At 42.4% G+C, this 16,970-nt stretch overlaps 1 pseudogene; it reads left to right on the plus strand.

Moving 5' to 3' along the window:
* Window positions 1-15,858: 15,858 nt before the first annotated feature.
* LOC117076924 lies at window positions 15,859-16,032 on the plus strand (annotated as a pseudogene).
* Window positions 16,033-16,970: the final 938 nt, after the last annotated feature.

Genomic DNA, 16,970 nt, shown 5'->3' on the forward strand with positions numbered 1-16,970 from the left:
TATTTTTAAATGGCCCTGCAAAGTCGTCTTTTGCAGGGAACATTTTGCATCTGTAGGGAATCTCCATTAATGCAGCCAGGACTTTCCCTGACCTAGGAGAAGTTAACTGAAAGTCTGATACCTTTCAGGGTCTGAAAAGAGACAGTTATCATCTATTCTCTCTGAAGCTTGCCACCTATGAGGCTTCATCTACATAACAAGAACCTTGGCCTCCAAAACCTCCCTTATCTTAATTCAAGCATTTATTTTTACCGAGTTCAAGTCTTTAAATGAAGCCTCTTTCAACCAATTGCCAATCAGAAAATCTTTGAATTCACCTATGACCTGGAAGTATCCCCCACTTTAAGATGTCCTTCCTTTTCAGGCCAAACCAATGTATACCTTCCATGTATTTATTTATTATTTTTACCTACAATTTCTGTCTCCCTAAAATGTATGAAACCAAGCTGTAATCCAGCTGCCTTGGGCACACTTTCTCAGGACCTCTTGGGGCTGTTCCCCAGACCATGGTCACTCATATTGGCTCAGAATAAACCTTCTTTAAATATTTTACAGAATTTGTGTATTGTTTTGGTCAAAAAATAATAGGAAAAATGTGAATAAATATTAGCATAAAGTGTAGGGCCAATATTTACTGGCCGACCAGCTGACTCTCTACTTCAATTTTCTAATTCTTACTTTCTATGGAGTATTAGAGCATAAGCTCCTCATGTTGAATTTAAGTAGATATTATGTATTTCATCAAGATCATGCTTACTCAATAAATTATGATGCATCTGTATGATGCACAATTATCCAGAAATTAAAATGACATTTCCAAAAATAGTTAATAACAAGGAGGGGCAAATTGGATAGAAATTTCTAAGTATAATGTCATCTTATCTTATTAGAAAAACTGCATGTGCATAAAAAACACAGAAATAAAAATATCAAGTTTCTTTTTTTGAGAACTGAGATTTCGGATGATTTCTGTTTTTTACATTGTAACTTTCCATATTTTAAATGATCTTCAATGATCATGAATTGCTTTTGTAACCAGAGAATATTTCAGCAACATCTTATACATCTTCACCTTTTTAGTGTTTAGCATTCTGCTTAAAAAAATAGAGGGTAGTCAGAAATTACTTGATGAACTTGAATCACCTCTAATTTACAAGTGAAGCAGTTGAAGCTCCTCACATATACGTGGAATCCTAACTAGGGAAAAAGAGTTAGTTTGGTATGACTAAGGGAAAGCAGAAAGAAAGGCAGATAAGCTATAAGCCTCCTTTTCTTCATGGTTCAGGATGCATAGCCCACCTGTGCAAATAACTCACTATCTTCCTGCACCCAGATATCACCATTGCAAGTTAGCTCACTGCAACCTTGGTGTTTGTTGGTGTTCAATTAGGCTGGTGGGAAAAATATTAGAGATAGTTATAGAAATAGACACAAAACTATCTTGGAAGGCCTGAGAGTTTGTGTAGCTTCACATTGCTGGGCTGAAGGCAGCCAGGGTCTCTTTACAAGAGCCAGAAAGATTAGGGTGCCAGTACAAAGGAATGTGGGAAGTTTATCTTACTAACCTGTTTACTTATATGGGCTTAAGACTAACCTTTGTCCTACTGCAGGTACTTTACTGCCTCCTACTCCGGGGTTGGCAGAAGTTCATTACCTGAAAATGGCGGTTGCTTTAGGCCTGGGAACCTGACCTTTAATCTTTACCCTCTTGTGGTGTTTACTCACAACTTTGTTTAATTAGTCTTAGTGAGTAAATGCGAGTCTCACTATCTGATGGGGCAAGTCGCAACTGTTTACAGAACTCAGCTTGGAGCCTATAAGCTGCTGGCACCCTCAACTGGACAGGCAAAGCAGAATACCTGGGTGTCAGTGTACTTTATTCATCCATCGCCAACAGGGGTCTGCAGGAACAGACCCCCTGCAGCTAGTGCCCCCACGAAAGAACTGCTGCCTCAGGTGTTAGCAGTACTGTACATAGCACTCTGCACCCTAAGGAGCCATCCTATAAAATTCCCTGCAAGCCTTTGTGTTCTTGCAGTCAGCTCCTCTTCTGCTGGTCTGCCCGTTGCCTCCTCGCAATATATTTTCATGCTTTCTCTAATAAATCTGCCTTTCTTTACTTACAACTGTCTTGGTAAATTCTTTTACTCTGCGCCAGCAGTCCAATAGTCATCACTCACCCATGATAATATACTTTTATATACCTGTAATGTCTTAACAGTGAATCTTCATGTAAATATTGAAATTCTATCTCCTCCATTGTACAGTTTTTTGGTGGAAAATCTTGCCTGGATTTACTTCACAAACTTTCCACTCCATACCCTTACAAACCTAATGTCACTGACCCTGTCCTTCCTTTCTTTGCTCTCTTGTCAGAGGAGGCTGCCCCTTCTTGTCAGTCTCCCCAGGCCCACAGGGTTCATGCACGACCCTATTTTGCCAGTTAAGCCCCTCTTTCCCATACCCACTTTGTCAGGCCTCTGAGTCCAAGCTAAGCCATCATATCCCCTGTGACCTGCACGTATACATCCAGACGGCCTGAAGCAAGTGAAGAATCACAAAAGAAGTGAAAATGGCCGGTTCCTGCCTTAACTGATGACATTCCACCATTGTGATTTGTTCCTGCCCCACCTTAACTGAGGGATTAACCTTGCGAAATTCCTTCTCCTGGCTCAGAACCTCCCCAACTGAGCACCTTGTGACCCCCACCCCTACCTGTAAGAGTAGAAACCCCGTTGACTGTAATTTTCCACTGCCTACCCAAATCCTATAAAATGGCCCCACCTCTGTCTCCCTTTGCTGACTCTCTTTTCGGACTCAGCCCACCTGCACCCAGGTGATTAAAAAGCTTTATTGCTCACACAAATCCTGTTTGGTGGTCTCTTCACATGGACTAACACGACACACTTTTCCACTGGCTCCTTCTCCTCAGGGCATTCAACTTTCAGAATCTTTGCAAAACAGAGCCTCTTCTCCAACCACTCCCTGCCGAATGAAAGTTTGAGAAATGTAGTCTATATTTGCTATTTGTACTTCCTTACTTCAATTTCCTCTCTTCAACTCCCTCTAATGTGACTTATGTTATATTAACAGGAAAACCAAACTCTGTAAAATATTTTAAAGAGATTCATTCTCAGCAATATGACAGACCACGGCCCAGGGAATGGTCTCAACAGGTTCTGAGGAAGTGTGTCTGAGGTGGTGAGTTTACAGGAAAGCAGTCTGGATCCAGACTCCAAGAGAGGGTTCTTGAATCTCATGCAAGAAAGAATTCAGGGCGAGTCTCATAAAGTGAAAGCAAGTTTATTAGAAAAGTAAAGGAATAAAAGAATGGCTGCTGTCATGCACGTCCATGAGAAGAAACCACCAAACAGGCTTTGTGTGGGCAATAAAGTTTTTTAATCAACTGGGTGCAGGTAGGCTGAGTCTGAAAAGGGAGTCAGCAAAGGGAGATGGGGTGGGGCAGTTGTATAGGATTTGGGTAGGTAGTGGAAAATTACAGTCAAAGGGGGGTGTCCTCTGGAGGGCAGGGGCAGGGGTCACAAGGTGCTCGGTGGGGGAGTTTCTGAGACTCGTTGTCCAGGAAAAGGAAATTCACAAGGTAATGTCATCGGTTAAGGCAAGAAGTGGCCATTTTCACTTATTTTATGTTTCTTCAGTTGCCTCGGGCTATCTAGATGTATAAGAGCAGGCTTGGGCTCAGAGGCGTGACAGCTACTCCATAGACAGAGCAGCCCCAAGGGCTACTGGTTGCCCATTTTGATGGTTATTTCTTGATGATATGCTAAACAAGGGGTGGATTATTCATGCCTCCCCTTTTTAGACCATGTAGGGTAACTTCCTGACATTGTCATGGCATTTGTAAACTGTCACAACACTGGTGGGAGTGTAGCAGTGAGGACGACCTCTTCACTATCTTGGTTTTGGTGGGTTTTAGCCACTTACTTACTGCAACCCATTTTATCAGCAAGATCTTTATGACCTGTATTTTATGCTGACCTCCTATCTCATCCTGTTGTTACCAGGGGCTCTTTGCTCCCAGAGCTCCCAAGATGGTGGCAGGCTGCTCACAAAATAGCGGTGGGCCACTTCCAACATGGTGGCAAGCCTCGTGTTCTCTGACCTGGGTTCTTGGCCTCACAGATTCCAAGGAATGGAATCTTGGGCCATGAGGTGAGTGTTATAGCTCTATTAGAAGTTGTGGGTCACGGAAGAAAACCATGGAACCCAGTGACTAGTGTTCAGCTCGATTAGGACGAACCCAGGCACTTAGCCATGCGGGAACAATGGCAAGCCTTTAGCCTGATCGGGAGTGGCAATGGGCGCCTCACTAGATCAGAACAGTGGACACCCTGCTGGATCCAGAGGGATGGAAGTCAGCGGTGGGTCTGCAACGGCAGCCAACAGCAGTGGTGAGGGCGAGTGAAAGCTCAGCTCGAGCCATAACAAAACACTGATGAGAAGAGTCCAGTTGCCAGATTTAATAGAGTGAAATAGAGTGAAGACAGAGCTCCCATATAAGGGGAGGGGACCCAAAGGGGGTTGCGGTAGCCGGCTCGAATGCCTGGGTTTATATCCTGATCCTTGTCCCTCCCGCTGTGCTCTCAGGTGATAGATGATTGGCTATTTCTTCACCTCCTGTTTTGCCTAATTAGCATTTTAGTGAGCTCTCTGATTGCTCGGGTGTGGGCTAAGTTGCAAGCCCCGTGTTTAAAGGTGGATGCAGTCACCTTCCCAGCGAGGCTTAGGAATTCTTAGTCGGCCTAGGAAATTCCAGCTAATCCTGTCTCTCACTGTGACTTAGAATGCCTTCACTGACTGGAAATGCAGCCCGGTAGGTCTCAGCCTCATTTTACCCAACCCCTATTCAAGACAGAGTTTCTCTGGTTCAAATGCCTCTCACAGTCAGGATACTGTTTGGTTTTACCCATTTTAGGGAGACACAAATTGTGGGTAAAACCACAAATCAATACATGGAAGGTGTACAGTGGTTTAGCCTAAAGAGGTGGAATGTCTTGAAGTGGGGGCTTATAGGCCACAGGTAGATTCAGAGATTTTTCTGATTGGCAATTGGTTGAAAGTTAGGCTTCATCTAAAGACTTGAAGTCAGGAGAAAGAAATGCTTGAATTAAGGTAAGAGGGATCATGGAGGCCAACTTTTTTTTATGTAGATGAAACCTTATAGGTGGCAAGCTTCAGAGAGAATAGATGGTAACTGTCTCTTTTCAGACCCGGAAAGGCATCAGACTTTCAGTTAATCTCTCTTAGGTCATGGAAAGGTCTGGCTACATTAATGGAGACTGCCTACAGATGCAAAATGTTCCCCGCAAAACACGACTTTGCAGGGCCATTTAAAAATATGTCAAAGAAATATTTGTTAGGGTAAACTACTTTGATTTTTTTTCAGGGTCTGCTGTCTGTCAAGTGATGCTACAGCGAGTCAGGTTGGATATGATGGATCTTATTGCCACAAAGAGTCATTTTGCCTGTCCTATGATCACTGTTTTTGTTTGTTTGTTTTCTGTTTTGTTTCTTTATTTTTTGAGATGGAGTCTCACTCTGTTGCCCAAGCTGGAGTGCAGTGGCACTATCTTGGCTCACTGCAAGCTCCGCCTCCTGGGTTCACACTATCCTCCTGCCTCCACACCATCCTCCTGCCTCAGCCTCCCAAGTAGCTGGGACTACAGGCACCCACCACCACACCTGGCAAATTTTTTGTATTTTTAGTAGAAATGGGGTTTCACTGTGTTAGCCAAGATGGTCTTGATTTCCTAACCTCGTGACCAGCCTGCCTCAGCCTCCCAAAGTGCTGGGATTACAGGCATGAGCCACCATGACTGGCCAATCACTGTTTTAATGTTAATGCTGGTCCATTGTGCCTAAACTCCAAAACGAAGGGGTATAATGAGGCATGCCTAACCTCACTTCCTGTCATGACCCGTGGGAATTCATTTCTTCTGAATTGTCCCAGGTTTCTCTGGGATACCCTTGGCCCAGAGGGAGTTTTTTTATTTGATTGGGGGAACTTAGGACTTTACTTATGGTTTACATTCTTTATATTCCATGGAAATAATTCCTGCTAAAGGCTCCAGTGAGCACACAGCTGCCAGAACTGAGGATCACTTTGAGTCCCCTCACCTGGCCCTCCCTGCCAGCAGCACTTGCTGGTTCCCTCCTCTTTCTTGAAGCTCTACTACAGCACTCGTCCTCCCATCGTCCCCATCTGCTTCTGCTCTGTATCCTTCACTTGCTGCCTTTTCTCTACCCACATGTTAAGTGATTAATTTTAAATTATATAATTAATACATTTCTGTAAGTGTACAAGTTAAACATTGCAGGTAAGGGTAAAGTTCTCCTTAACAAGCCATTTCAATTGCCCAGGTCCCTCCCCAGAGACAACCACTGGTATCGGCTGAAAAAGTAATTTTCATTTGAGGAATGTGAGTCCTTTTAAATGATGAGGCCCACCAATGATACAGAATCAAACTGTGTCCTCAACAAATGGTTGGATAAGGAAAATGTGGTATATATACACAATGGAATACTATTCAGCAATAAAGTCATGTGACTTTTTTTTTTTTTTTTGCAACAACATGGATGGAACTGGAAGCCATTTATTTATTTATTTATTATTTTATTTACTTATTTTTTTGAGATGGAGTCTCGCTCTGTTGCCCAGGTTGGAGTGCAGTGGTGCAATCTCTGCTCACTGCAACCTCCACCTCCCAGGTTCAAGTGATTCTCTACCTCAGCCTCCCCAGTGGTTGAGATTACAGGCACCTGCCATCATGCCCGGCTAATTTTGTATTTTTGTAGAGATGGGGTTTCACCATGTTGGCCAGCCTCGTCTCGAACTCCTGACCTCAGGTGATCTGCCCACCTCGGACTCCCAAAGTGCTGAGATTACAGGCGTGAGCCACTGGGCCTGGCCAAGGCCATTTATTTTTAAGTGAAACAACTTACAAACAGAAAGCCAAATTACACATGTTCTCACTTATATGTGGTAGCTATTAATAAATAATGTGCACACATGGATGTAGAGTGTGAACTAATAGGCCCTGGAGTCTCAGAAGAGTGGGAGAGTGGGTGAGGGGTGAGAAATTACTCAATTAGTATCATGGACATGATTCAGGTGATGGCTACACTAAAAGTCTAGACTTCACCACTGTACAATATATTCATGTAGCAAAACTGCACTGGTACTCCTTAAATTTATACAATTAAAACAAAATATCAGGCCCAGAGAGACATTAAAATGAGACAGCAACTATGTCCCACTCTGCCCTTGGAGCTATGTATTCTTCTGTTGAAACTGCTTGCTGTTGCCACAAATTACTATAAATTAACCTAATAATGCTGCACTGGACAGTATAACCCACAACATAACTCAGCAGTGTATCACTAATCAACGTTATTTCTGAAAACCAATGAAAATTCCTGACAAACAACTTTGTATTAGCCCACTCCGTGGTTCCCTTTTTTGCCCTTTAAAAACCTGCTTGTAACAAAGGCAGAAAGGAGCTCATATCCAAGGTTAATTGGGTCTAAGCCTTCCAGGCAACTGTCCTCTCTTAGGCTCAAGTAAACTCTCTAAATAACATGACATGCCTCAGCCTCTTCCTTTTAAGTCGGTAATCGGTAATGCTTTCTTTGTTTCCTTCCAGACATTTCTTTTGCCTTCACATACAGAGATGTAAGGGAGGAGACCACCCCTCATATTGTCTTATGCCCAATTTCTGCCTCCAAAGAAAGAAAAAGTAAAAACTAAAAGGCAGAAATGAAATCCACAAGCAGACAGCCCGGCGCCACTGGGATACCTTTGGCCCAGAGGGAATTTGTTTATTTGATTGAGGGGACTTAGGACTTTATTTATGGTTTACATTCTTTATATTCCATGGAAATAATTCCTGCTAAAGTCTCCAGTGAGCACACAGCTGCCAGAACTGAGGATCACTTCGAGTCCCTGGGCCTGGTAGTTAAAGATCGACCCCTGACCTAATCAGTTATGTTATCTGTAGATTACAGACATTGCATAAAAATGCACTGTGAAAATCCCTGTCCTGTTTTGTTCTGATCTAATTACCGGTGCATGCAGCCCCCAGTCACATACCCCCTGCTTGCCCAATGGATCACGACCCTCTCATGCACACCCTCTTAGAGTTGTGAGCCCTTAAAAGGGACAGGAATTGCTCACTCGGGGAGCTCAGCTCTTGAGACAGAAGTCTTGCCGATGCCCCCAGCCGAATAAACCGCTTCCTTCTTTAACTCAGTGTCTGAGGAGTTTTGTCTGCGGCTGGTCCTGCTACAGATGAAATGCATATTTCTATAGGAATAGATAGTGCTTTGAGTCCTGCTTTTTCTAAGTGGAATTATACTGTACATTTTTTTCTAGGTAATAATTTTTTCTTTAAAGATTGTTTAATGCCAGTTAATATAAACCAAGCTCTTTTTCTTCCTGTTCTTACCTGCTACATGGTATCTATGTTTCACTGTCAGTTTAAAAATTCTCATATGATGACCATGTAAGATACTTCTAATATTTCATGATCATAAATAAAGCTGCATTGAGCTCTCTGTATGTGTATACTTTTTGTGCACATTTGTGTTTCTCTAGGGTGGGTGTTTACATTTTAATAGATATTCCAAAATGGTTTTCAGACAGACATACAAATTTACACTACAATTTGTGAGTATGCTTATTTATAACACCTACTTGCCAATGTGAAATAGCATAAAATTTGTTAATATTTGCCATTCTGATGGCTGTAAAATAGCATCCCGTTGTTTTCATTTGCATTTCTCTGTGTGCCAGTTGTTGAGTTCATTTTCATTTGCTTTTAAGCCATTTGTGATCTCGCTTCTGTGAATTATCTGTTCTGTCCTTTGCTTATTTATCTTTTTTGCTATTTGCATTTCCTTCGTTATTTTTAGGCATTTTTAAGACAGCCTTCATCTAGACATGTGTTCTTTATTATGGATATTACAAATGTTTCTCCCTGTCCATGTGTTTTAACTATTACATATTTTGCCATTCAGATTTTTTTTATTGTACTCCAAATAATATGGCTTTCCTTTCTGACTTTTGCATTTGTACCTTGTTTAATAAAGAACTTTCTCCAACTAAGGTTATCAGTATATATCTTCTGATTTTTTTCCTACAATGCTTTCACGGTCTTAATTTATTTATTTATTTTATGTATAGGTCTTTATACCATCTGCAATTTGGTTTTGTGTGAATGGTTCAAAGCAGTGATTGCACATAAATTATTTACACAAATAAAACATTTTCCTAATGCTAAATTCCCTTAGATGTATTCATGTATGTCTGGGCCCTATGCCCATTTGTTTAATCCCCCACTATACCACCCTCCTAGTCACTCTGGCTTTGTAACACCTTCATACCTAGTGGGCTATGGTCCCCCCATCCCTTCCCCACACACAATTTTCACACATACACACTCTGGATTTTTTTTTTGTTTTGAAAATTGTCTTGGCCTCTCTTACATACACACTTACTGTTTTACATGGATTTTAGAATGACTTCACCAAATTCCAAGAAAAAGTCTTGTTATAATTTGTATTACGTTTGCATTGATTTTATACATCAATTTAGGACAATCGATCTCTTTGCAATCTTGATACCCCAATTTACAAACATGATAAGTGTCTCCATTTATTGAAGATTTGTATGTCTCAAATTTATGTGAATTTTTTGGGTCTTTTGTCACATGAGCCTTTTCAGGCTAATGTCTAGGTATTTTAAGGCTCTCCCCTCTTAGAATGTTGATTTTCCTTCATAGTCAGCCGTTGGTCTGCTTCTGGCCCACTAGGTCTGCCTGGATGCTCCAATTGTTACCATTATCATCTATGTGTCGTTACCTCATCAACACCTGGGTTTCAGCTCAGACCCCATTGTCCTGACCTCCACACATAAACGTTCACCTGCAAACCAGAGTTTTCCATATAGATTTTCCACTGACACCTCAACCTCAACCACATCATGACTTCCCTTTTCCCACACTCTGACTGCTTCTGTTCCTTGTCTCCCACCCTCCTTGATAGACTCCCTTCCTTAGTGAATGATATCACCAATGACCCATGCAAAACCTTAGAGCCATCATCACCTTTTCCTTCTCCTTCACCATCTGCATGGAGTCACTTAATCAGTCTCATGGATTCAGCCATCTCACTCAAACTGTCGCCATATCCTCTATCAGTCTCATCCCTGCCAACCAATTCTTACTACCATTTTACCACCATTTTATCATCAACAACAACTTAAATAGCTTTCTACATTATCTAGAGTAGACCAAGATGCTAGAACTAATAGCTACATAACGTACCATGCTGCGAATACAACAGACGCTTGTTTCTTGCTCCCACAACAGTTCAAGATCCGTGTTCTGGTTGGCAGATAGCTCCTACGATCTTGTCATTCCACCACTCCCTAGGGTCTTGGCATTTTCTGCACCTAGCTGGGAAAAAAAGGAAGAGTAATTAAGGATGAATTGTACCCACTGCTTAAAATCCTTGGTGCAGAAACGTTAAGTATCTTCTGTGCACAACCTATTGAAAACCAGTCACTGACACACCTAATTGCAAAGGACACTGAGAAAGGGAATCTAATCATACACTGGGATACAATGTAAATATTTCTATTGAAGGAGATAATGAATTTTAGGTGACAAAATATGGTTTCTTGACCTTGACATTGTCTTGCATAGCCTCCATGGCATATTTTTTTTAAGAGATGGGATCTCACTCAGTCACCCTGGCTGGAGTGCAGTGGCATAATCATAGCTCCATGCAGCCTAGAGCTTCTGGGTTCAAGAGATCTTCCTGCCTCAGCCTCCTGAGTAGTTAAGACTATAGACATGTGCAACCAAGCCCAGCTAATTGTTTTAATTTTATTTTTAGAGATGGGACTTTCTGTATGCTGCCCAGGCTGGTCCTGAACTCCTGGGCTCAAGTGATCTTCCCCCCTCAGTCTCCCATTTATGAGGGATTCATTCCCCACCCTCCATGACCTAAACCTCACCCACTAGGCTCCACTTCCCAAGGTCACCATATTGGAGATCAAATATTGATGGGGATAAAAAAAACTCATCCAAACAGCAAAGAAGGAATAAGAGGCACAGAAGCCCTGAAAGAATAAAGAGGTTCCCAGCAGAGAAAACATGGAGCAAGATCAAAGTGTGGCACTTTTGAAAATGATTTGTCATAATTGGAGTAAGAGATATAGTTGGCAGACTAGTGAGGAAGGCAGAGGCCACACCAAGTACAATGTCATGTGCTAGTCTCAAGAATTTTGCTTTAATCCTGAAGGAAGCTTCAAAGCATATTTAGCAGAGATGTGATGGAATCCAGAAGTTTAGAGGGAAACACTAGAATGCAGTATGGGAGGAGCATCTCCCAACCCCAGAAGACTGGAGTCCAACCAGCATGTGCCAGGTTGTCTCCTCTCTCTGCTACAGTTCCTTATTCATTGCTACAGTTCTTTATTCACATGTAACTGGTAGGCCCCCTTCATAGTTTAGGAAAACAAATGAGGTCACATATCTTTCAAACTAGCTTCTTGAGCCACCACACAGCCAAATTAACTGGAACCCCAGGGTCTCCTTCTTAGGATCATTTTCCAATTGTAAAAGAATCTTGGTGTTTGCTCAGCTTAGTGGGGTGAATCCAAACAGTGTGAAGGGAAAAAAATGTATAAAGAATGTCCCGAGCCTATGATAAGACCTTGGCTTTTATGTGCCATTTCTCCTATAGCTATTGGTCTGATCCATGCCTTCTCCAATATCATTCCAGGACCCCAAGGAAAACAGAGCAACATAGGAAGGAACTCCAATAAGGTGGCAACAGAGATCAGATTTGGGATTTCAAAAGGTTGCTCTGATGTCAGAGTACACAGGGTTGGACTGAAAGGGAACACAGCTAGAGGCAGGGAGATCAATGAAGTTGCCCATGTGGTGTTTTAGGTGGGAAGTAATAGAAGCCTGAAAAAGGGAAGTGGGGATGCAGAAGGGGACAGAAGTATGATATAGGTCAAAAGCATAAAATTGATTGCATCTTTTTTAGACTGTTTGAATGTAAGGAGTAAAAGGAAAATAAAGTTGGTAGTTTATATAGACCTGCCTTGGAAACGGGGTAGATGGCAGTGAGATTCCAGAAGATCAGGGATGTAAGATTCAAGATAGGCTTGGGAAATGGTGAAGGCAGTTGATGATCTCAGGTTTAAGCGTGTGAAGTTTGGGGTGCATGGGGAAAACTATAGGAATGTGTCTCAAGGTAGTCAGCTATATAAGCATGGAACTCACGAGAAATGTCTGGAGATAGCAATTTCAACTCACTAGTTTGTAGGTAATAGTTGAATTGGTGTGGACAAGAGCTGCAGGAAGAATTGTTGAATGGGATGACGGCAGAACACTGGGGAACACAAACTCTAAGGATTGAGTAAAGACATCTGAGAAGGAACACTAGAGAGGTTGGAAAAGGAAGACTTCAAAAAGACAGCAGTTAGCATCCAACACTGCAAGAAGACAGGTCAACTGACAAGGACCTGAAGTGCTTCATTAATGATCTTGGTGAGAGTGAGGAGTGGGTACAGAAGCGTGACCAAAGTGAAAGAGGAGAAACAATAAGGCCAGGGTTATTTTTCAGAAAACCGGGTGATGAGGGACAGCACGGAATAAAATAACAACTGGAGAAGGAGGTAGGGTCAAGAAATGGTGTGTGGGGTGTGTGTGTGTGTGTGTGTGTGTGTATGTGTGTGTGTGTGTGAATTTCACTGCCACTTTTTTATCCTATAGAGAGTCACCTTGGTTTGATCTCTACAAGTCTTAGAAGGGTCACTGACTCCCCAGCTGCCCCTCCTTCTCCCCTTACCTTAGGATCATAACTGGGCATTCACTCTTCTCAGAGTCCCTCCCTTTTTTACATAGGGTTTTGGGGACATCACGTATGATTCTAGGCCTTGGTGGGTTTGACATATCATAACAATCTGCTTATTCCATCTCTTTTTCTTATTTAACTAAAGCTCTGCCTATATCTTCTATAGTTATGGGAAATGACTCTCATCAGCCAGCCATGGCATAGCACCACACCCAGGTCTATCCATGCTTGTGTGGTCCATATAAATAATCATTCAACTGGGAAATTTTGAGAATAAAAGGAGTGTTGTTAGCAATGACAGGCAGACAATACGTGCAAATGTAAACTGTCCCAGTCAAATGAAGACATAGTCAAATAGACATAGTCATAGACATAGTCAAATGAGCCCTACTCATTCTTCACATTTGCATTGTCACAGCTCAAAACACATGAAGGGATTTTATATACATTGTATTATTTGAGGCTTTTTAAGTAGCACACATTATTTTATCTTATTATGAGATGGAATCTCACTCTGTTACCCAGGCTAGAGTGCAATGGCACGATCTCAGCTCACTGCAACCTCCGCCTCCTGGGTTCAAGTGATTCTCCTGCTTCAGCCTCCTGAGTCTCTGGGACTATAGGCGCATGCCACCACACCTGATTAGCTTTTGTATTTTTAGTAGAGACAGAGTTTCACCATGTTTGCCAGCCTGATCTTGAACTCCTGACCTCAAGTGATCCTCCTGCCTGGTCTCCCAAAGAGCTGGGATTACAGGCATGAGCCATCGTGCAGGCCCACACATTACTTTAGAAATAAATAGGTAAAGGGAATCATGTTTGCAGAATCTGAGCTGGCAGGGACTGCCTGGTGCAAATCCCTCATTTTATAAATGAAGATCCCAAGGCCCAGCTCTCTAGAAGCTCCAGTAAGACCTGAATAACTATCAGATTTGAGACCCTCCTGCTTTAGATCCACTCCCCCCAGCCTCCACCAGTTGGGAGGGGAGCTAGAGTAGAGGTTGTCCATGGATTTGCCTTGGGATGAAGAGCTATGAGGAAGTCTTCATGAATTTGTCCCGGAATGGCAGCCAAAGCAGGAAGCCTCCTAAGTTTGGAATGGGGGCCAGTGGCGCTCAGGATCTATATCTCACAGAGCATATGGAGGCCCGGATCACTGTCTCCTCCTCTGGCTCAGGGTTTCCCCATTTCATTCTGCACCTGCATCTTACATCCCACAATCAAGTGGAGCCTCTGCAGCAGTGGCAGACTGCAGGTCTGTATTTACATGGGTTCGTATTTCATCTGCATCATGACACCAACCTCTACCACTTTCTATGCCACCCAGTTCTGGGAGGGAAGAGATTTCATGGCTTTGATGGACTCTCCTAGTGCTATTTACATGCAAGAAACAATTAGGAAAACAAAAAATAAGTGAGCGTAATGGTTAACTTTTGATGTTAACTTGACTGGAATAAGAAATACTTGGAAATCTGGTAAAGCATTTTTTTCTAAGTGTGTCTGTGAGGGTATTTGCAAAGGAGATTGGCATGTGAGTCTGAGAGGACCAAGTGGGGCAGATCCACCCTCAACGTGGGCAGGTACCGTCTAGTCTCTGGGTACCTGCAGAAAACAAAACTAGAAAGGGCAAATGGGTTAATCTATCTACTGGAGTTGGGATATACTGTCTCTCTCCTGTCCTTGGACAATTTCAGGCTCCCCAACCTTTGGACTCCACGAGTTACACCACAAGTTACATAACCAAAGTTATGACCCCGGGTTCTCAGGCCTTTGGCCTTGGACTGAGTTACACCATCAACTCCTGATTCTGATGCCTTTGGACTTGTACTGAGCTGTACTACCAGAATTCCTAGGTCTCCAGCTTGCAGACAGCCTGTCGTGGGACTTCTCAGCCTCGATAATCATTTGAGCCAATTCCCCTGATGAATCCTCTCTCATCTATCTATATCTACATCCATATCTAATCTATGTCTATATCCATCTCCTATTTGTTCTGTCTCTCTGGAGAATCCTGCCTAATACAGAGAGTAACAAAGCATTTTTCTCATGTTTTATCTTTCGTCTCAGAATCTAACTAATCACTTCCTTAATTACTTGAATGAGCCACTGGAGGTTTGGGGTCATGATTCCTGCTCTATTTATATCAACTTATTTTTGATGAGATGACCTGGCCTCTGACTACTGAGTCTAAACATACCAATAAAAAGATGAGAGACGGCTAGGTGCGGTAGCTCATGCCTGTAATCCCAACACTTTGGGAGGCTGAGGCAGGTGGATCACTTGAGGTCAGGAATTCAAAATTAGCCTGGCCAACATGGTGAAACCTCGTCTCTACTAAAAATACAAAACTTAGCTGGGCATGGTGGCAGGCGCCTGTAATCCCAGTTACTTGGGAGGCTGAGGCAGGAGAACCACTTGAACCCAGGATGTGGAGGTTGCAGTGAACCAAGATTTCTGCACCACTGCACTCAAGCCTGGGTGACAGAGTGAGGTTTCACCTCAAAAAAAAAAAAAAAAAAAAAAGAGACCTGTTCCAGGCCCTGTAGTTTTCACATTCTCTCTGAATTCATTATTCTTAAAACACTGTCTATTATCCACCTCTAGTCAATCAAAAATAAATAAAAATCAAAAAGAAAACAAGGAACAGGCTTCCCTTGTAATTGGAAGAGAGCTGTGAGCAAGGTGAATGATCTGTGGGGACCTCGAGGCCAGTAACCTTTCTATGTATTCCTTTTGGACCCCATAATAAGAAGGACCTACTTCACCAGTGCAGTTCAGTATGTGTCTCATCTCCACAGGGCACTCCTCAGTGGGCACTTTGGTCTCACAAGTGAGTTCTTGGCCATCCCCAACAGGAGATGGATGCTCAGGGGAGCTCAGCGGGATGCCATCAAATCCTTGTCTGATCAATTTCCATTGTTCTGATTTTACCCACCTCAACAGCCTTCGCATCCTGAGCAGGCTGGCAGCTTTGTGAAGTGGCAGTATCATAGCCAGTGAGGTTTATCCAAGGCACGATTATTGCTAACTGAGCAGGCCTGCTTCTTAAGTCCCTCAGTAGTCAGAAAATCCACTGGTCATACAAATGTGAGTCTTCTGTTTCCTTAATAATTTCTCAAATGAATAAATAAGTTGGTGTTCAGCCTTTTACTATCAGTTCTTTGAGCTTATTTAATATAAGCCTACCTCTAAGAGACAGGGTCAAAATTAAATTTCCAAGCTTGTGGGCTGAGCTGGGCTTGGCAAAGTTGCCAAGGGATGATGGGCCACCATGTGAGGCCTCTGGGGAAACATCAGGCAATCTCTCCTCTCTGGTGACAATGGACAGCTCTGCCAAAGGGCAGTTTAAATTTTTTCAGATACCTATGTTCCCTATTTATACTTACATGCTTTCTCTTTCACAGTGTAAATTTCCAAAAGGCAGCAATTATCCCTGATGGATCTTGTCAATCTCACACAATGCTGAGTGCAAAATGTGGGCTTAAATTCTAACGAATGGGCAATTGGTTTTCACTAGAGACCACATTTTGTCTTTCTAGCTGTACTGGCCCAAGAAATAAAATGTTCACACGGCCTCATAAATACAAATAACCTCAAACAGCTGCAGTAATTTGTGTATCAGTATGGAGCTGAGGTCCACAAATCCCACCAGCATTTATAGAGTAGTTTTGGTGAGCACAGATGACAGTTGGGCTCTTTGAAATGGCATAAAATAGAAAAGGGGTAGAAATGAGATATTGATGAGCTACTTTTGGGAGTTGACCTCATAAGGCAGCACTCATTGCCCAATTCTGTAGAATTCAGACAGAAGTATCTGTACAGTCAAGTGTAATACCTGAAGAAAGGCCCATGGCTTATTTTTTTTTTTTTTCCTCTCTTAGTTTGGGAAACTCCAACTATGTGTGCATTTATTTTATTTTATTTTTTAAACAGCTTTTGCAAAATATGTGTGTATTTTTAAGGAGTTAAACAACATATGATTATTGTGAATACATTAAATAATAGGGAATCTTTCAAACATGGTTGCTGCTCTCAACAGTCTCTTAGGAATAGCCTTCCTTGTCAGGACACAGACTTAT

This window comes from Trachypithecus francoisi, unplaced genomic scaffold (assembly GCF_009764315.1).
Source record: "Trachypithecus francoisi isolate TF-2019V2 unplaced genomic scaffold, Tfra_2.0 Lachesis_group5, whole genome shotgun sequence".
Classification (NCBI taxonomy): domain Eukaryota; kingdom Metazoa; phylum Chordata; class Mammalia; order Primates; family Cercopithecidae; genus Trachypithecus; species Trachypithecus francoisi.